Here is a 22,301-nt window from a genome sequence, read left to right as displayed (position 1 = left end):
CCTCTGACTCCAAAGCCCGGGCCCCTTCCGCCACCGAGCCACGCTGCTTCTCTATCAATCAGTCCATCGTATTCATTGATCGCTGACTCATGTATTCATTCATTCCATCGTATTTATTGAGCGCTTACTGTGTTCAGAGCACTGTACTAAGCGCTTGGGAAGTACAAGTCGGAAACATATAGAGACGGTCCCCACCCAACAACGGGCTCACAGTCTTGAAGGGGGAGACGGACAACAAAACAAAACATGTAGACAGGTGTCAAAATCGCCTGAACAAATAGAATTAAACCTCTTTGCACATCAATCAATCAATCAGTCGTATTTATTGAGCGCTTACTGTGTGCAGAGCACTGTACTAAGCGCTTGGGAAGTCCAAGGTGGCAACATCTAGAGACAGTCCCTACCCAACAGTGGGCTCACAGTCTAAAAGGGGGAGACAGAGAACAAAACCAAACATACTAACAAAATAAAATAAATAGAATAGATGTGTACAAGTAAAATAAATAAATAAATAGAGTAATAAATATGTACAAACATATATACATGTGCTGTATTTTTAGACTGTGAGCCCACTGTTGGGTAGGGACTGTCTCTAGATGTTGCCAATTTGTACTTCCCAAGTGCTTAGTACAGTGCTCTGCACACAGTAAGCACTCAATAAATACGACTGATGATGATGATGCTGTGGGGAAGGGAAGGAGGTAAGAAAATAAATAGAATAGTAAATATGTACAAGTACAATAAATCGAGTAATAAATCTGTACAAATATATATATATATATATATATATATGCAAGTGCTGTGGGGAGGGGAAGGAGGTAGGGCCCGGGGGGATGGGGAGGAGGGGAGGAAAAAGGGGGCTCAGTGTGGGACGGCCTCCTGGAGGAGGTGAGCTCTCAGTAGGTTTTTGAAGGGAGGAAGAGAGCTAGCTTGGCGGATGGGCAGAGGGATTGGGGGCATTCCGGGCCAGGGAGAGGACGTGGGCCAGGGTTCCACGGTGGGACAGGCGAGAATCCCCCCCATCTTACCTCCTTCCCTTCCCCACAGCACCTGTATATATGTATATATGTTTGTACATATTTATTACTCTATTTATTTATTTATTTTACTTGTACATATCTATTCTATTTATTTTATTTTGTTAGTATGTTTGGTTTTGTTCTCTGTCTCCCCCTTTTAGACTGTGAGCCCACTGTTGGGCAGGGACTGTCTCTATATGTTGCCAATTTGGACTTCCCAAGCGCTTAGTACAGTGCTCTGCACACAGTAAGCCCTCAATAAATACGATTGATGATGATGATGATGATGATGATTAGCGGCGGCAGAGGAGCGGATGGTGTGGGCTGGGCTGGAGAAGGACGGAAGGGAGGTGAGGTAGGAGGGGGCGAGGGGATGGACAGCCTTGAAGCCGAGAGTGAGGAGTTTTTGCTTGATTCATAGGTTGACAGGCAGCCACTGGAGATTTTTGAGGAGGGGAGTGACATGCCCAGAGTGTTTCTGTACAGAGATAATCTGGGCAGCAAAGTATTGTATTTGTCGAGCGCTTACTGTGTGTAGCGCCCTGAACTAAGCGCTTGGGAGAATAGGATAGAGAAAGCAATAAACTGACATGATCCCTGCCCTCAAGGACCTTAAAATCCAGACAGGGAGACAGACATTAAGATAAATTACTGGTGGAGGAAGCAACTAAGTGCTTTAGGGATGGGGGTAAGTGCTTGGAGGGTGAGAACTCAAGTCATAGGTGACGCAGAAGGGTGGGGAATAGAGTTGGGAGATGAGAGATCAGTTAGGGGAGGCTATTGAAATCCAGGAAGGGCATTAATGTGGACTTCAGATTCAGGATATAGAGTCACCTCTGAACTTCCAGATTGGGGCTGGAGGGTGCGAGCCCTGCCGAATTTCAGATATGGTGACATGCAGGGTAAAGGGAGCGTCAAGGCCTACGAGTCAGAGGTCCTGGGTTCTAATTCTGGCTCCCCCACTTGCCTGCTCTGTGATCTTGGGCAGGTGGCTTTTCTGTGCCTCAGTTTCCTCTGTAAAATAGGGACTAGGTAATAATAATAATCATAATGATTGCATTTATTAATCAATCAATCATATTTGTTGAGCGCTTACTGTGTGGAGAGCACTGTACTAAGCGCTTGGAAAGTACAAGTTGGCAACATAACATATTAAGCGTTTACTATGTGCAAAACACTGTTCTAATCGCTGGGGTGGTTACAGGGTGATCAGGTTGTCCCACGGGGGGCTCACGGTCTTCATCTCCATTTCACTAGATGAGGTCACTGAGACCCAGAGAAGTCGACTTGCCCAAAGTCACACAGCTGACAATTGGCGGAGTCGGGATTTGAACCCATGACCTCCGACTCCAAAGCCCGGGCTCTTTCCACTGAGCCACGCTGCTTCTCTAAAGTATCAGTCATCCTCTTATTCTGTGAGCCCCGTGTCAGACGGCGACTGTGTTCACGCTGATTATCGTATTTGCCTCGGCGCTTAGTTCAGTGCTTGGCAAATCATAAACCGTTAACAAATGCCACTGTTATGACAATGAGCTTCTTCACACAGGTTCCTCAGTCATCATCAATCGTATTTATTGAGCGCTTACTGTGTGCAGAGCACTGTACTAAGCGCTTGGGAAGTCCAAGTTGGCAACATATAGAGACAGTCCCTACCCAGCAGTGGGCTCACAGTCCTGAGGCCTCAAGCCCAGGCTTGTCCCTCATTCATCATCATCATCACCATCAATCGTATTTATTGAGCGCTTACTATGTGCAGAGCACTGTACTAAGCGCTTGGGAAGTACAAATTGGCAACATATAGAGACAGTCCCTACCCAACAGTGGGCTCACAGTCTAAAAGGGGGAGACAGAGAACAAAACCAAACATACTAACAAAATAAAATAAATAGAATAGATATGTACAAACTAAATAAATAAATAGAGTAAATAAATATGTACAAACGTATATACATATATACAGGTGCTTTGGGGAAGGGAAGGAGGTAAGATGGGGGGATGGAGAGGGGGACGAGGGGGAGAGGAAGGAAGGGGCTCAGTCTGGGAAGGCCTCCTGGAGGAGGTGAGCTCTCAGCAGTGCCTTGAAGGGAGGAAGAGAGCTAGCTTGGCGTATCACATGGATAGAGCACTGCCCTGGGAATCAGGAGGACCAGGATTGTCATTCCGGCTCTGCCCCTTGTCTGCTGTGTGACCTTGGGCAAGTCACTTCACTTCCCTGGGCCTCGTGTCCCTCATCTGGAAAATGGGGATGGAGATGTGAGCCCCACGTGGGACGGGGACTGCCTCCAACCCAATTTGCGTCTATGTACCTCAGCTGGGAGCCCGGCGTTGGGTGGGCTCTGGTCCCCCCCAAGACCGCCTCCCCTCAGAGGTGGCACCCCTGAACCTCGGCCTTTGTGGGGGGGGGGGGGGTCCCAGGATAATAATAATAACGACGGTATTTGTAAGCGCTTACTATGTGCAAAGCACTGTTCTGAGCACTGGGGAGGTTACAAGGTGATCGGGTTGTCCCACGGTGGGGGGCTCACAGTCTTCATCCTCATTTTGCAGATGAGGGAACTGAGGCCCAGAGAAGTCAAGTGTCCCGCCCAAAGTCACACAGCTGATGCAGCTGCCGCTGAGACGGGGAGAGGAGGAGGCGTACACAGACAGCCTGGCCTCCCTGAATTATTCAGGGCCATTCAAGCCACCAACCCCCCCTCCTCGCCACCCCCGGAGGGGCTGCCGGGTGGGGGAGAGGGGGGCCCCGGACTCCCCACTCCATCACCCGATCCCGGCTGCCTCACCAGTCGGCTCCTTGCCCGGGCGGCGGGGCCGACTTCCCGTATTTTTGCACCCGCAGGACGCGAGCCGACGCTCGTCACCCGCTTGTGCACTGTAATGATAATTTCGGTATTTGTTAATGATGGCTTTTATTAAGCGCTTACTATCATCATCATCATCAATCGTATTTACTGAGCACTTACTATGTGCAGAGCACTGTACTAAGTGCTTGGGAAGTACAGATTGGCAACATATAGAGACAGTCCCTACCCAACAGTGGGCTCACAGTCTAAAAGGGGGAGACAGAGAACAAAACCAAACATACTAACAAAATAAAATAAATAGAATAGATATGTACAAATAAAATAAATAAATAAATAAATAGAGTAATAAATCTGTACAAACATATATACATATATACAGGTGCTGTGGGGAAGGGAAGGAGGTAAGATGGGGGGGATGGAGAGGGGGACGAGGGGGAAAGCACTGTGTGCAAAGCACTGTTCGAAGCGCCGGGGGGGATACAAGGTAATCAGGTTGTCCCACAGGGTGCTCACAGTCTTCATCCACATTTTACAGATGAGGGAACTGAGGCCCAGAGAAGTGCCCAAAGTCACCCAGCTGACAATTGGCGGAGCCGGGATTTGAACCCCTGACCTCTGACTCCAAATAATAATAATAATAATAATGGCATTTATTAAGCGCTTACTATGTGCAAAGCACTGTTCGAAGCGCTGGGGGGGATACAGGGTAATCAGGTTGTCCCACAGGGGGCTCACAGTCTTCATCCCCATTTTACAGATGAGGGAACTGAGGCCCAGAGAAGTGCCCAAAGTCACCCAGCTGACAATTGGCGGAGCCGGGATTTGAACCCCTGACCTCTGACTCCAAATAATAATAATAATGATGGCATTTATTAAGCGCTTACTATGCACAAAGCACTGTTCGAAGCGCCGGGGGGGATGCAAGGTAATCAGGTTGTCCCTCAGGGGGCTCACAGTCTTCATCCCCATTTTACAGGTGAGGGAACTGAGGCCCAGAGAAGTGCCCAGAGTTACCCAGCTGACAATTGGCGGAGCCGGGATTTGAACCCCTGACCTCTGACTCCAAATAATAATAATAATAATAATGATGATGGCATTTATTAAGCGCTTACTATGTGCAAAGCACTGTTCTAAGCGCTGGGGGGGGATACAAGGTAATCAGGTTGTCCCTCAGGGGGCTCACAGTCTTCATCCCCATTTTACAGGTGAGGGAACTGAGGCCCAGAGAAGTGCCCAAAGTCACCCAGCTGACAATTGGTGGAGCCGGGATTTGAACCCCTGACCTCTGACTCCAAATAATAATAATAATAATAATAATAATAATGATGGCATTTATTAAGTGCTTACTATGTGCAAAGCACTGTTCGAAGCGCTGGGGGGGATACAAGGTAATCAGGTTGTCCCACAGGGGGCTTACGGTTTTCATCCCCATTTGACAGATGAGGGAACTGAGGCCCAGAGAAGTGCCCAAAGTCACCCAGCTGACAATTGGCGGAGCTGGGATTTGAACCCCTGACCTCTGACTCCAAATAATAATAATAATGATGGCATTTATTGAGCGCTTACTATGTGCAAAGCACTGTTCGAAGCGCCGGGGGGGATACAAGGTAATCAGGTTGTCCCTCAGGGGGCTCACAGTCTTCATCCCCATTTTACAGATGAGGGAACTGAGGCCCAGAGAAGTGCCCAAAGTCACCCAGCTGACAATTGGCGGAGCCGGGATTTGAACCCCTGACCTCTGACTCCAAATAATAATAATAATAATAATGATGGCATTTATTAAGCGCTTACTATGTGCAAAGCACTGTTCGAAGCGCTGGGGGGAATACAAGGTGATCAGGTTGTCCCACAGGGGGCTCACGGTTTTCATCCCCATTTTACAGATGAGGGAACTGAGGCCCAGAGAAGTGCCCAAAGTCACCCAGCTGACAATTGGCGGAGCCGGGATTTGAACCCCTGACCTCTGACTCCAAATAATAATAATAATAATGATGGCATTTATTAAGCGCTTACTATGTGCAAAGCACTGTTCGAAGCGCTGGGGGGAATACAAGGTGATCAGGTTGTCCCACGTGGGGCTCACAGTCTTCATCCCCATTTTACAGATGAGGGAACTGAGGCCCAGAGAAGTGAAGTGACTGGCCCAAAGTCACACAGCTGGCAATTGGTGGAGCCGGGATTTGAACCCCTGACCTCCGACTCCAAAGCCCGGGCTCTTTCCACTGAGCCACGCTGCTTCCCGTGGGGCTTTGTTCAGCGCTTACTATGTGCCAGGCACTGTGCTAAAGCGCTGAGGTAGATAGAAGCAAACAGGGTTGGAGGCAGTCCCTGTCCCACGTGGGGCTCACATCTCCATCCCCATTTTCCAGAAGACGGGACTGAGGCCCAGAGAAGTGAAGTGACTTGCTCAAGGTCACACAGCAGGCAAGTGGCAGAGCCGGGATTAGAACCCAGGCCCTTCTGCCCCCCCGCCAGGCTCCGTGCTCTATCCTGTAGGCGACGCCGCTTCCCCATTCGCCCATAGGCTCATAGCCATGGGTAATAATAATAATAATTATGGGATTTGTTAAGTGCTTCCTATGTGCCAGGCACTGTACTAAGCGCTGGGGTGGATACAAGCAAATCGGGTTGGACACAGTCCCTGTCCCACGTGCGGCTGGCTTACAGTCTCAAATCCCCATTTTACAGATGAGGTAACTAAGGCCCAGCGAAGTGAAGCGACTTGCCCAAGGTCACCCAGCATTTCATTCATTCATTCAATCGTATTTATTGAGCGCTTACGGTGTGCACAGCACTGTACTAAGCGCTTGGGAAGTCCAAGTTGGCAACATCTAGGGACGGTCCCTACCCACCAGTGGGCTCACAGTCTAGAAGGGGGAGACAGAGAACAAAACCAAACAGATTAACAGGATAAAATAAATAGAAGAAATATGTACATGTAAAATAAATCAATAAAGGGAGTAATAAATCCGTACAAACATCTATACAGGTGCTGTGGGGAAGGGAAGGAGGTAAGGCGGGGGGGATGGAGAGGGGGAGGAGGGGGATGAGTGTGGGAAGGCCTCCTGGAGGAGGTGAGCTCTCAGTAGGGCCTTGAAGGGAAGGGCGGATGTGGGGAGGGAGGGCATTCGAGTGGCAGAGCCGGGATTAGAACCCAGGACCTTTCGATTCCCAAGCCCGGGCTCTACCCATTATGCCGAACCTCTGATCTGCCGTGGACGGTGCCCGCAGAGCGGGTCACCCTGGTTCTGCTTGACTAAACTGTCTGCTCCATCTTCCTACCTGTCGTGTATCAATCAATCAATCGTATTTATTGAGCGCTTACTGTGTGCAGAGCACTGTACTAAGCGCTTGGGAAGTCCAAATTGGCAACATATAGAGACGGTCCCTACCCAACAGCGGGCTCAGCTCCCCTGCCAGACTGCTGAGGGGCCCCGGGGTGGGAGGAGACGGGCTGAGGTGGGGAAGGGTCCGCCGGGTGGGCAGGGACGGGCAACCTTGCCCAGAGGCAGGGGGATGGACGAGAGGGTGACCCCGGGATCCGTGGGCGAGGGAAATGTGGGGGCATCATCATCATCATCATCATCAATCATATTTATTGAGCGCTTACTATGTGCAGAGCACTGGACTAAGCGCTTGGGAAGTACAAATTGGCAACATCTAGAGACAGTCCCTACCCAACAGTGGGCTCGCAGTCTAGAAGGGGGAGACAGAGAACAAAACCAAACATACTAACAAAATAAAATAAATAGAATAGATATGTACAGGTAAAATAAATAAATAAATAAATAAATAGAGTAATCAATCAATCAGTCAATCGTATTTATTGAGCGCTTACTATGTGCAGAGCACTGTACTAAGCGCTTGGGAAGTACAAATTGGCAACACATAGAGACAGTCCCTACCCAACAGTGGGCTCACAGTCTAAAAGGGGGAGACAGAGAACAGAACCAAACATACCAACAAAATAAAATAAATAGGATAGAAATGTACAAGTTAAATAAATAAATAAATAAATAAATAGAGTAATAAATATGAACAAACATATATACATATATACAGGTGCTGTGGGGAAGGGAAGGAGGTAAGATGGGGGGAATGAGAGGGGGACGAGGGGGAGAGGAAGGAAGGGGCTCAGTCTGGGAAGGCCTCCTGGAGGAGGTGAGCTCTCAGCAGGGGCAGGCCAAGGGGCATCAAATTGGGGACTTCTAGACTGTGAGGCCACTGTTGGGTAGGGACCGTCTCTAGATGTTGCCAACTTGGACTTCTCAAGCACTTAGTACAGTGCTCTGCACACATTAAGCGCTCAATAAATACGATTGAATGAATGAATGAATGGGGGCGGGAGGCAGGGCTATCCTGTCCATGATGATGATGGCATTTATTAAGCGCTTACTATGTGCAAAGCACTGTTCTAAGCACAAGGTGATCAGGTTGTCCCACGGGGGGCTCACAGTCTTAATCCCTATTTTCCGGATGAGGTCACTGAGGCCCAGAGAAGTGAAGTGACTTGCCCAGAGTCACCCAGCTGACAATTGGCGGAGCCAGGATTTGAACCCGGACTTATTACTCAATCAGTCAATCAATCAATCGTATTTATTGAGCGCTTACTGTGTGCAGAGCACTGTACCAAGCGCTTGGGAAGTCCAAGTTGGCAACATATAGAGACGGTCCCTACCCAACAGTGGGCTCACAGTCTAAAAGGGGGAGACAGAGAACAAAACCAAACATATTCACAAAATAAAATAAATAGAATAGATATGTATAAGTAAAATAAATAAATAAATAGAGTAATTAATATGTGCAAACATATATACATATATACAGGTGCTGTGGGGAAGGGATTTATTTTACTTGTACATATCTATTCTATTTATTTTATTTTGTTAATATGTTTTGTTTTGTTCTCTGTCTCCCCCTTCTAGACTGTGAGCCCACTGTTGGGTAGGGACTGTCTCTAGATGTTGCCAATTTGGACTTCCCAAGCGCTTAGTACAGTGCTCTGCACACAGTAAGCGCTCAATAAATACGATTGATGATGATGATGATTTATTTTATTTTGTTAATATGTTTTGTTTGGTTCTCTGTCTCCCCCTTCTCGACTGTGAGCCCACCGTTGGGTCGGGACCGTCTCTAGATGTTGCCAGCTTGGACTTCCCAAGCGCTTAGTCCAGTGCTCTGCACACAGTAAGCGCTCAATAAATACGATTGATTGATTGATTGGTTAGGCGCAGGAGGAAGGCACGGGGACAGAGGGGCAGCGCGGGGCTCTGAGTAATGCCAGGCTTAGTGCCCACCCTCTTCCTCCACCCTTGCCAACCTCCTCGCCCCCAACCCCTGAAGACCCCCCGGTCGCTCAGCACACAGCTGCCCGGCTCAGCGGTTTAGGAAAATCAAGACAGATGGTCAGGGATCAGCTTTGCTTCGCAATGCCAGCTCCGCCTGGCTTCCCCTCCATCCTCCCCCCTCTTCCTCCCCATGGCGACTGATCCCGGATATTCCCAAGAGGTCATCTCCACCCTCCCCCTGCCTCCGGGCCAGCCCGCATCCCGTTCCCCGGGAGAGCCGCCGGAGCCTCGGCGCAGACCCGCGCGGAATTCATTCGTTTCATTCAGTCCTATGTATTGAGCGCCTACTGTGTGCAGAGCCCTGTCAGCGGGGCTCAGTGGAAAGAGCCCGGGCTTTGGAGTCAGAAGTCATGGGTTCAAATCCCGGCTCCGCCACTTGTCAGCCGGGTGACTTTGGACAAGCCACCTCCCTGGGCCTCAGTTACCTCATCTGTGAACGCGCGTCCCTCCTTCCCATCCCTTCCCACCCCCCGGTCATCATCATCATCATCATCAATCGTATTTATTGAGCGCCCACTGTGTGCAGAGCCCTGTCAGCGGGGCTCAGTGGAAAGAGCCCGGGCTTTGGAGTCAGAAGTCATGGGTTCAAATCCCGGCTCCGCCACTTGTCAGCCGGGTGACTTTGGACAAGCCACTTCTCTGGGCCTCAGTTACCTCATCTGTGAACGCGCGTCCCTCCTTCCCATCCCTTCCCACCCCCCTGGTCATCATCATCATCATCATCAATCGTATTTATTGAGCGCCTAGTGTGTGCAGAGCCCTGTCAGCAGGGCTCAGTGGAAAGAGCCCGGGCTTTGGAGTCAGAAGTCATGGGTTCAAATCCCGGCTCCGCCACTTGTCAGCCGGGTGACTTTGGACAAGCCACTTCTCTGGGCCTCAGTTACCTCTTCTGTGAACGCGCGTCCCTCCTTCCCATCCCTTCCCACCCCCCTGGTCATCATCATCGTCATCAATCATATTTATTGAGCGCTTACTATGTGCAGAGCACTGTACTAAGCACTTGGGAAGTACAAATCGGCAACATATAGAGACAGTCAGCCCTCCGATGGGGGTGGGGTTGGATGGGAAGGGGGGAGCGCGAGTTCCCAGCGCCGCACCGGTCCCCCGGAGAGGAGGAGGAGGAGGAGGAGGAGGGAAGGCACGTGATGGCCGGGAACCCCCGGGAAGCGATTCCGGGCAGGGCCGGGAAGCCCATCCCAGAGACAGGAGGACCAGGAGGAGGAGAAGATGGAAGGGGAGAAGAGGAGGAAGCAGAGCGTGGATCCGGCTCGCTGGGCCCGGAGGGTCATCACCCTTAGAGAGCATGGAGACCACCCCCAGACCCCAAGTAAAAATCAATCAATCCATCAATCGTATTTATTGAGCGCTTACTGTGTGCACAGCACTGTACTAAGCACTTGGGAAGTACAAGTCGGCAACATATAGAGACGGTCCCTACCCAACAGCGGGCTCGGATCCCCATCTATGCGGGGCGGAGAGGGGAGAGGGGGGAGAAGCGCTTAGTTCAGTGCTCTGCACACAGTAAACGCTCAATAAATACCATCGGTTGATTCATTTTTTTTTTTTTTTATAATGGCATTTGTTAAGCACTTATTCGTTGAGGAGCAGAGAGGCCTGGCGGGCCGTGAGCCCACTGTTGGGTAGGGACCGTCTCTGTATGTTGCCGACTTGTACTTCCCAAGCGCTTAGTACAGCGCTCTGCACACAGTAAGCGCTCAATAAATACGATTGATTGATAATAATAATAATGGCATTTATTAAGCGCTTATTCATTGAGAAGCAGAGAGGCCTGGTGGACTGTGAGCCCACTGTTGGGTAGGGACCGTCTCTAGATGTTGCCAACTTGTACTTCCCAAGCGCTTAGTACAGTGCTGTGCACACAGTAAGCGCTCAATAAATACGATTGATTGATTGATAATAATAATGGCATTTATTAAGCGCTTACTATGTGCAAAGCACTGTTCCAAACACTGGGGAAGTCACAAGGTGATCAGGTTGTCCCACAGGGAGCTCACAGTCTCAATCCCCATTTTACAGATGAGGGAACTGAGGCACAGAGAAGTGACTTGCCCAAAGCCGCAGAGTGGGATTTGAACCCATGACCTCTGACTCCAAAGCCCGGGCTCTTTCCACTGAGCCCCGCTGCTTCTCTATACCTGGGAGTCAGAAGACCTGGTTTCTAATTCCGGCTCCGCCACTTGTCTGCTGTGTGACCTTGGGCAAGTCACCTCACTTCTCTGTGCCTCAGTTATCTGTAAAATGGGGATTAGGACTGTGAGCCCCACGTGGGACAGGGACTGTGTCCAACCCAATTATCTTGTGTCTACCGCAGAACAGTGCCTGGCACATAATAAGCACCTAGCAAATACCATAATTATTATTATTATTGTATTTATCTCAGTGCTTAGAACAGTGTTTGGCTCATAGTAAGTGCTTAACAAATACCAGAATTATCATTATTATTTTATGTACCTCAGCACATAGAACAGTGTTTGGCACATAGTAAGTGCTTAGCAAATACCGTAATAATAATAATTGTTATTATCATATTTACCTCAGTGCTTAGAACAGTGCTTGGCACATAGTAAGCATTTAGCAAATACCATAATAATAATAATTATTATTATCGTATTTACCTCAGTGCTTAGAACAGTGCTTGGCACATAGTAAGCATTTAGCAAATACCATAGTTATTATTATCATTAGTGCTTGGCACGTAGCAAGTTCTTAGCAAATACCTTTATTATTATTACAGTCCACCTCGGCGCTTAGAACAGTGTTTGGCACATAGTAAGTTCTTCGCAAATACCATTATTACTATAATCTACCTCAGTGCTTAGAACAGTGCTGGGCACATAGTAAGTTCCTAGCAAATACCATTATTACTATAACCTACCTCAGCGCTTTGAACAGTGCTTTGCACATAGTAAGCGCTTAATAAATGCCATAAAAAAAAAAGTCATGGGTTCAAACCCCGGCTCCGCCAATTGTCAGCTGTGTGACTCTGGGCAAGTCACTTCACTTCTCTGGGCCTCAGTGACCTCATCTGTAAAATGGGGATGAAGACTGGGAGCCCCCTGAGGGACAACCTGATCACCTTGTAACCTCCCCAGAGCTTAGAACATAGTAAGCGCTTAATAAATGCCATTATTATTATTATTATTATTCGCAAATGCCATTATTCCTATAATCTACCTCAGCGCTTAGGACAGTGCCTAAGCGAACACCTTGATGAGGATTACGATTATCCTCGCAATTTAATTTCCAAACCGTAACCTCCGTAGTTCGTCGGAGTCACCCTCCTTGTGGGCGGGGAACGGGTCTGTTGATTTGCCCCCTGCCAAGCGTTTAGTCTAGTGCTGTGCACATAGTAAGCGCTTAATAAATACTATTGATTACTGTATTTATTTTACCTGTACATATCTATTCTATTTAGTTTATTTTGTTAGTATGTTTGGTTTTGTTCTCTGTCTCCCCCTTTTAAACTGTGAGCCCACTGTTGGGTAGGGACTGTCTCTAGATGTTGCCAACTTGGACTTCCCAAGCGCTTAGTACAGTGCTCTGCACACAGTAAGCGCTCAATAAATATGATTGATGATGATGATGATGATGATGATTGACCGGTTGGGTTGGGGGGGGGTTTTTATGAATGGAGGCCCTGCCCCCAGCCCACCTGAGCCCTGCCCACCCCATATGTGCCACCCTAAAGAGGAGAAGCCGTGTGGCTCAATGGAAAAGAGCCCGGGCTTTGGAGTCAGAGGTCATGGGTTCAAATCCCGGCTCTGCCAATTGTCAGCTGTGTGACTTTGGGCAAGTCACTTGACTGCTCTGGGCCTCAGTTACCTCATCTGTAAAATGGGGATGAAGACTGTGAGCCCCCCGTGGGACAATCTGATCACCTTGTAACCTCCCCAGAGCTTAGAACCGTGCTTTGCACATAGTAAGCGCTTAATAAATGCCATTATTATTATTATTATAAAATAACCTTAACCGATCAGGTTGCCTGTTTAAATCTGCGCCTCCTGATTGGCTGCATCCCGGAGATCATTGTTGGAACCGTCATCACCTCCCTTTTAAATAAATAAATAGATATGGCATTTATTAAGCGCTTACTATGTGCAAAGCACTGTTCGAAGCGCTGAGATTTTAAGACCCATAGGCCAGGCCGACAGAACTCTCCAAAGGTCATCCCGTCCAGCCCCCTGCCTCCAGGTAGGACAGCCCCGTCTCCCCGCCTCGCCCCCCCCAACCTCAATCGATCAATCAATCAGTCGTATTTATTGAGCGCTTACTGTGTGCAGAGCACTGGACTAAGCGCTGGGGAAGTCCAAGTCGGCAACACATAGAGACGGTCCCTACCCAACAGCGGGCTCACGGGCTAGAAGGGGGAGACAGAGAACCAAACCAAACATGCTAACCAAATAAAATAAATAGAATCGGCAGGTACAAGTAAGATAAATCCTCATCAATCGTATTTATTGAGCGCTTACTGTGTGCAGAGCACTGGACTAAGCGCTTGGGAAGTACAAATTGGCAACATATAGAGACGGTCCCTGCCCAACAGTGGGCTCACAGTCTAAAAAATAAATAAATAGAGTAATAAATATGTACAAACCTCAGCCCAACTGCCCCCCACCCACAGCTCAGGTAACTGGGGAGGGGGTTCTCTAAGATTTCCAGGAAACCAGAGCCCCAGGATCTCTGCCCCCCAAAAAGTGTGCCCGCCTTATTGCCCCCCGAAAGCGGGGGGACGTTTTCACTCTGAAACGGCGCGAATTGCGAGGGAGAGGTCGCAGGGAGACCGGAGAGGGCCGGGGGTGGGAAGGTGAGGACCTCGCTGGTTGTGGGGTGTGGAAGCCCACTGTTGGGTAGGGACTGTCTCTATATGTTGTCAATTTGTACTTCCTGCACATAGTAAGCGCTCAATAAATACGATTGATGATGATGATGATGATGATGGTGATGATGAGGGTGTAAGTAATTCAGGTGTCACCCGCTCAGGCCGAGGGAAAAGGGGATTAAATGCTGCTTAAGTGGATATTGACCTTGACTTCACCTTGGTCGATACCGGCTCCCCGGACTGGTAGAGAGCTGAAGAGTTGGGCAGGATCTGATTCAGCAGGATTCCCTCCCCCCCCCCCCCGCCCCCCCAGCCTCTCCCTCCTCCCCACTTCCCCCTTGGGTCTTTCTCATTTTACTCCCAGAGAAACTGAGGAATAGAGAGAGCTCCGGGAAGCAGGAGGGGGGGCGGGCGGGAATCCACATCCTCAGGCCAGGATGACCGAGGCAGGTGGCCAAGTAGTTCCCATGGAAACCGGAGCCAGGCTGAGGGAGGGTAGGGCAGGTAGGGCTCCGGTCCAGAGCCTCTGCGGAGAATCATCTCGGCGTCCAGAGCCGGGGTGGGTGGCCGGCCCTGACTCGGGGGGTCCCGGAGCCCCAATTTTCCGCCCATTGGGGGACCCGCGTTGAACCAGGCTGACCGGGAGACAGCCGCTTCACCCCCATGTCCAGGATCCATTCGCTCGGTCATTCAATCGAGTTTATTATTAATAATAATAATAATGATGGCGTTTATTAAGTGCTTACTATGTGCCAAGCACAGTTCGAAGCGCTGGGGAGGTTACGCGGTGATCAGGTTGTCCCACGGGGGGCTCGCAGTCTTCACCCCCGTTTTCCGGATGAGGGAACTGAGGCGCAGAGAAGGGAAGCGGCTTGCCCAGAGTCACCCAGCTGACAAGTGGCGGAGCTCCACCGGGGCTCCATCATCAATTGTATTTATTGAGCGCTTACTGTGTGCAGAGCGCTGCACTAAGCGCTTGGGAAGTCCAAATTGGCAACATCTAGAGACGGTCCCTACCCAACAGTGGGCTCACAGTCTAAAAGGGGGAGACATAGAATAAAACCAGACATACTAACAAAATAAAATAAATAGAATAGACATGTACAAGTAAAATAAATAGAGTAATAAATCTGTGCAAACATATATGCATATATACAGGTGCAGTGGGGAAGGGAAGGTGGTAAGATGGGGGGATGGAGAGGCTCCAGGGGCCGGCGTCTTCCACGTGCTCGTTTCCAGGGTGATTTATTGAGCGCTTACTGTGTGCAGAGCACCGTACTGAGCTCTTGGAAGAGTACAGTACAGCGTTGAGCAGACACATTCCCTGCCCGCAACGAGCCTACAGTCTGGGGGGGCCGGGGGGAATCACAGCCCACTCCCCAGTCCAGGCATCTCTTTATAGTAAGGGCAGGGGTGCTCCCAATCTCTACGCTTAGGGGCCTTTCCTTCCAGACACGAGGGAGAGGGGGGAGACAGGACTGGGGTTCAGGAGCGGAAGAGCTGAGGAGGGTGCAGGATGGGGAGGGGGGCTCCCCCGGAACGACATTCCCAGGGCCCGGCTTCAGCCCCCCCCCATGGAGCCGAAGCCGGGAAGCCGGCCCCTCCGCCCCTTTTCCCCGCACATTTTTCCAGCCCACGTTACACAGCCGACCGTGGCTCTCCGGCACGAAAGGGGCGAGCGGGGAGCTCTCTCCGCTCAGGACATCGGGGACGGCGCTAGGGTTTCAGCCATCTGTGATTGGACCTAGGCCGTCACACTCAATTTAATTCTCAGCCAAAAGTTTCTCAGCCATCTGCTCAAGTGGAACAGATTCCAGAGTTTATTCCCCACCGAGCTCCTTCCAGAGAGCGGGGAGGGGCCGGGTGGGGGGAGATTTTCCAATAGGCCGGCATCCCTGTTTTCCAAAAAGAGAGCGAGCGTGAGAGAGGGGAGCGGGGAGGAAACCCAGACCTCCCCCCCCCCGACACACACACACACCTCCCCGCACTGAGCCCCGACCCTGAATTTTAAGCAGCTGATGAAGAAAACACAGCCCCGTTCTCCGACGTTTAAAGCAGCCGGATGAGACGGATGGGATGGGTTTTTCCGGGGACGCTGCAGAGATGTTAATGAGGTCACCTCGCCTCCGCCATTTAAGATGGGAGCAGCAATCAGGAAAGGAGAAACACACAATCACGCGCGCACCCATTTACACACTCTTGCTCGGCACATGTGGATCCCTAGGCACGCTTGCGTGCATATGAATACACACATCCTACTTACATAATAATAATAATGATGATGGTATTTGTTAAGCCCTTACTATGTGCAAAGCACTGTAGGTTACAAGGTGATCAGGTTGTCCCACGGGGGGCTCACAGTTTTAATCCCCATTTTACAGATGAGGTAACTGAGGCCCAGAGAAGTGAAGTGACTTGCCCGAAGTCACACAGCTGACGGTTGGCGGAGCCGGGATTTGAACCCAGGGCCTCCGACTCCAAAGCCCGGGCTCTTTCCGCGGAGCCACGCGGTGGGTACCCAAGCTCGTAGCGTGTATGCACTGTTGCTCACCTGGGTGGGCTGGCACACAAGGACGACCTCACCGATGGGCCTGCACGCAACCGATCGGGCGTACACGTGGACGCGAGCGTGCACACCCCACATGCGTGCATTTCGACGGCCAGGCACCCATACACGCTTGAAGCCACGCGTGCCCATTCCGGCGCACGGGCAGCCCTGCCGGCGTGCACGTCCTTAGACCCGTGTGCAGCTCCCCGCTCCTTCACGTGTGTGAAGAAACGTACTCTTCCCCGTGTGCACACTTGTACCCGGATCTGCCCTGGTGGATTTTGGGGAGGGTCCCCGTGGGGACGGGGACATGAAGAGAAGAAAGAAAGAGGGCTGGGACCACCCCCCACCCCGCCGCCCCTGGTCATTCTCATTCCCTCCACCGGCCGCCGTCGTCAAGCCCCTCTGATGGCCGAGTAAATCATCCCCACGATGATCGGAATAATTATCAGCTCCGAAGAGCGAGGGAGAGCGAAATAAATAAAACCAACGGCCACCCGGTTTCCCGGAGCTGCGACCGGAGGAGGCTGCGTTGCCATCAGTCACGGAAACCGAGCGCGGCGGGGGGCGGTGGGAGAAGAAATGAGGCCGATTCCGGGAGGGGGATGTGGGAACGTGGGGACGGGCAGGGCCTGAAGTCTTCCTGGAGGCGGGGGAGAGATTTCCAGCTTCTGGTGGCCGCCACCGGCTGCGGGCTGGATGCGGGGGGTCTTGGGAGGCTGGAGGGGCCGTTCCCGCCATTGTCTCGCTCCTTCCTAGAATGCAAGGGGGGAATTTTCGAGGTAATAATAACTAGTATTTGTTAAGTGCTTACTATGCGCCACACAGTATACTAAGCGCCGGGGTGGTTACAGGTACATGGTTTGGACGCGGTCTCCGTCCCACCTGGGGCTCACAGTTTCCATCCCCGTTTTACAGGCGAGGGAACTGAGGCACGGAGGAACGAAACGACTTGCCCAAGGTCACCCAACAGACAAGTGGTGGAGCCAGGATGAGAACCCACGACCTCCCGACTCCCAGACGTTCCGGTACGGGGAAGCGGCCCGCTCTCCCGCTGGGCCTGGACGGGGGGGAGACCGTCCCCGGGCTGTAGGCTGCGTCCACGGCGCGGTGGTGGTGTGGGTGGGACGGGGGCACCGACCGGCGGGGACTGAGCCAGGCTCCTTTTTGGGGGTGCGCGGAAAGCGGCCCTAGCTGAGTTGCGGATCCGGTTTGTGGGATTGGATGGAGGGGGACGGAGCAGCAGGCGAGAGGGGAGGGGATCCTGGTAGGTCGGGGCCTTTGCGGGAGAGATGCCTAAGCGCTTCCACAAGTCGGGAGAGCAGGAGGGATTGGGATTTGGCCCCCTTGGCCGACGGGGGCCGTTGCGGAGAGGCAGGCGGGGCTGGGAAGTGATCGGCTTCCTGAGGGAGGCCTCCTTCTTGCCCCCCAGCCTGCCCCCGCTCCAAGCCACAGGAAGCCGGGGCAGCTAAAAATAGCAGCGGGGCCCGGAGAGGCTTGGCTGGATTTATAGATGAGCATCCACGCTGCGTCGCCGGGGGAGAGGCAGAGAGGGAGAGAGGAGAGTCGGGGGCGTTGGATGGTCCGGGCTGGCTCACTGAGGGGAAGAGTCAGGGATGGAGAGGGGACAGTCAGGGATATTGGTTCATGCCTCACCACGAGCGTGGATGTGGCCGAGTGAGCAATCCATACCCAATCCCTCCAAGTATCCCACTGCCCCTGGCAGAGACGGATCCCTGGGATGGCTGGACTTGGGATGCTAGGGATGGCAGCGTCGGTTGGCTGCCCGTCCCGTATTCACTCAGTGACCCACCCCAGAGACACCCCCTGCCCCAATACCCAGGGACTTGGGCACGTTTCAGGACGCTTAAGAAAGACAGTATGTTGCCAACTTGTACTTCCCAAGTGCTTAGTACAGTGCTCTGCACACAGTAAGCGCTCAATAAATACGGTTGGTGATGATGACGATGACAAGGAAAACGCAACAAATTGACACAGCAGTGAAAACCCACAGTTTTTTTTTTCCTGTTTTGTTTTTAACGGTATTTGTTAAGTGCTGACAATGTGCCAGGCACCGTCCTAAGCGCTGGGCACAGTCACGGGTCCGCGGTCACACCAGTACAGACGCACACACAGATGCACTCTCCCACCAACAGAGAAAAGAGCCGTGTGGCCCTGTGGAAAGAGCCCGGGCTTGGGAGTCGGAGGACGTGGGTTCTAATCCCGGCTCTGCCGCTTGTCTGCTGTGTGACCTTGGGCAAACCACCTCACTTCTCTGGGCCTCGGTTACCTCATCTGTAAAAGGGGGATTCCTCATCAGTCATATTTATTGAGCACTTACTGTGTGCAGAGCACACAGGGATTAAGACTGAGCCCCATGTGGGACAACCTGATTACCTTCCATCTACCCCGGCGCTTAGAAGAGTGCTTGGCACGTAGTAAGCGTTTAACAAATACCATAATAATTATTATTAGATACCCTCACTGATCCCGGGTCCTTCTGTCTCCCAGGCCCGCGATCTATCCATTACGCCACAGTGCTTCTCTTTAGCTTGTGTATTTATAAGTCAACCTGTGACACATCTTATGTACCCTATTATCATCAATCGTATTTATTGAGCGCTTACTATGTGCAGAGCACTGTACTACGCGCTTGAGGGCTATTACTAAAGCCCTCACTCCTCGGCATACCCACTTCCTCCTCCTCTCCGTCAATTTTAAGGAAGCAGCTTGGCGTAGCGGAAAGGGCCCGGGACCGGGAATCGGAAGACCTGGGTTCTAATCCCAGCTCCGTTGCTTGCTGTGTGACTTTGGGTGAGTCTCTTAACTTCTCCGTGCCTCAGTAGCCTCATTCGTAAAATGGGGATGAGATCCCAGTTCTCCATCCCCCCTCAGATTGTGAGGCCAGGGTGGGAGAGGGGTTGTGTCCTATGCCATCATCATCATCATCAATCGTATTTATTGAGCGCTTACTATGTTCAGAGCACTGTACTAAGCGCTTGGGAAGTACAAATTGGCAACATATAGAGGCAGTCCCTACCCAACAGTGGGCTCACAGTCTAAAAGGGGGAGACGGAGAACAAAACCAAACATACTAACAAAATAAAATGAATAGATATGTACAAGCAAGATAAATAAATAAATAAATAAATAAATAGTAAATAAATGAATTAATAAAATAAATAAATAAATAAATAAAAGTAATAAATAAAACTAAGTAAATAAATTAATAAATAAATAAATAGAGTAATAAATATGTACAAACATATATACATATATACAGGTGCTGTGGGGAAGGGAAGGAGGTAAGATGGGGGGGATCATCTCGGGCGTTAGTTATTTGTTAAGCAAGCGCTTCACAAATACTGCGGCTATTACTGTTGCTGTTGTGGTAGCTTCCGCTCTTCACCAGGCTTCATCCAAGTCTTCCTGGATGGTAAGGCCTTCATCATCACCATCATCAATCGTATTTATTGAGCGCTTACCGTGTGCAGAGCACTGTACTAAGCGCTTGGGAAGTCCAAGTTGGCAACATCTAGAGACAGTCCCTACCCAACAGCGGGCTCACAGTCTAAAAGGGGGAGGCAGAGAACAAAACCAAACATACTAACAAAATAAAATAAATAGAATAGATATGGACAAGTAAAATAAATAAATAAATAAATAAATAAATAGAGTAATAAATATGTAGAAACATATATACATATATACAGGTGCTGTGGGGAAGGCCTTGGGATCACACTGCAACAGGGGGTCCGGACACGGGTGGCTGGCAGTGGGGACCCCGGGAAAGAGCCCGGGGACCAGGTTTCCATCTCGTCTCCGGCTGCTGTGTGACCTCTGGCGAGCAGCTTACCCTCTCTGGACTCCAATTACCTGTAAACTACAGAGGGGAAGACAAAGAGGCGGGGAAACAGAGGGGCCAGACTCCTAGAGGGGAAGTGGAGAAGAAAGAGGTGGAGGAGGATGTTCTTTGTTCTTTTGTACTCTCCCAAGCGCTTAGTACAGCGCTCTGCACACATTAAGCTCTCAGTAAATACGATTGCCTGATCGAGAGAAGCAGAGAAGCAGCATGGCTCAGTGGAAAGAGCACAGACTTTGGAGTCAGAGGTCATGGGTTCGTATCCTGCCTCCGCCACGTCTGCTGTGTGACCTTGGACAAGTCACTTAACTTCTCTGAGCCTCAGTTACCTCATCTGTAAAATGGGGATGAAGACTGTGAGCCCCACGTGGGACAACCTGATCACTTTGTATCCCCCCCAGCGCTTCGAACAGTGCTTTGCATATAGTAAGCGCTTCACAAGTGCCAACATTATTATTATTATTATTAATGGCTAGAGCTCAGGGCTGGGAGTCCGCGGGACCTGAGTTCCAACCTCGGCTCCGCCACTCTTCTGCTGTGGGGCCTCGGGCAAATCCCTCTGCTTCTCTGGGCCTTGGTTCCCTCGTCTGTAAAACGGGGGTTAAGGCTGTGAGCCCCCCGTGGGACGGGGACTGCGTCCAACCTGATTAACTTGTATCTACCCCAGCGTGTCGTACTGTGCCAGGCCCATAATGAGCGCTTAACAAATACCGTGACAAAAAAAAAAACAAGGAAAAGGAGAGATTTTCCCGGGGTTTGGTTTCTCTGGAGCCCAGAGCGGCCGAGGGCCAAGGGTCGGGGGTCCCCGGTAGGGCCGACCCCGCCCAGGGAGAGGGTCCCGGCTGGAACCCCGGTGCCCGGGGGCCAGACAAGGGTGGTTTGCTGGCTGGCAATCTGATTACGGGCCGAGGAGGAATGCTTTGTCCGCTGGCACTGAAGGCCCTTTTGTGTGGGGGCCGGGCCCAGCCGGGCGAGGGGGGAGGGGGCCGGGGGGGGGGGGGTCGTGCCAGGAGGGGCCTCCCTGAGGCCGAGGCCTCCTCCGCCGGGGTCCTGGGACAGGAATGCGGACGCCCCCCTCTCCCCGCGCCACCTGTCAGCTCCAAGACGGAGACCCCCCAACACACACAGCATCTCACGGCCCCCTCCTCTCCCACTCCCCTCCCCAGAGACCTTCTCCCAACAGCCCCCCACCTCAACAGCCCCTCTCCGGCAGCACCCCCTCCCTGGGTAGCCCCCGACAGGCCCTTTCCTCCCCAGAATCCCCCCTCTGGCAGTCTCCCCCAAATCCTCGCCTCCCCCCTAAGGCCTGGGTGGTAGGGGCACCTTCCAGGAGCTTGCCCCCATCCTCAGAGCCTCAGTTTCCCCCTCCACACAACCCCCTTCTCTCCTTCCACCAGGGAAGACCCTCCTCACTCTTCCCTCCAACTGCCCCTCTCTGCTTTTTCCTCTCCAGCCTACTTTCCCCCCCATCCCGGCCTTGCCCAGAACAAAGCCCCTTCCACCACCACCGCCACCCCCCAACTCCTTTGGGGTTCCTGGGGCCGCCGGCCCCGGGGCAGGGTCTGCTCCGACGCCCCTCTGAGCGGGCAGCTGGCCGAGGGCCAGGCGAGGCCGAGGCCATTTCTGCCGCATGAGCAGAAAGTTTTCACGCCGCCCTAATTGAGTCGCGTTTGATTTATAGCGCGGCGCCCGAGATGAACACCCCCGCCTCTTCTCCAGCCTGCTTCTCGGGGGCGGAGGTGGCTCCCACTGACCCCGTCCCGGTCCAGCGGCGTGACTTAGTGGACAGTAATAACGATGACGGTATCCGATAAGTCCTTACTCCGTGCCGGGCGGTGTGCGAAGCGCTGGGGTGGAAACAAGCGAATAGGGTCGGACAG

At 51.6% G+C, this 22,301-nt stretch overlaps 1 long non-coding RNA gene across 1 annotated transcript in view; it reads left to right on the top strand.

Moving 5' to 3' along the window:
- Positions 1-17,517, top strand: part of LOC119949655 — a 29,950-nt gene extending 12,433 nt beyond the window's left edge. Inside the window, exon 3 of the long non-coding RNA XR_005457236.1 lies at positions 17,478-17,517. This is a non-coding gene — a long non-coding RNA (uncharacterized LOC119949655). The remainder of the gene's footprint in view (positions 1-17,477) is intronic.
- Positions 17,518-22,301: the final 4,784 nt, after the last annotated feature.

This window comes from Tachyglossus aculeatus, chromosome X2 (genome assembly GCF_015852505.1).
Source record: "Tachyglossus aculeatus isolate mTacAcu1 chromosome X2, mTacAcu1.pri, whole genome shotgun sequence".
In the NCBI taxonomy this organism is placed as follows: domain Eukaryota; kingdom Metazoa; phylum Chordata; class Mammalia; order Monotremata; family Tachyglossidae; genus Tachyglossus; species Tachyglossus aculeatus.
The sequence above is the reverse complement of the archived record's forward strand: the minus strand, read 5'-3'. Positions and strand labels throughout refer to the sequence as shown.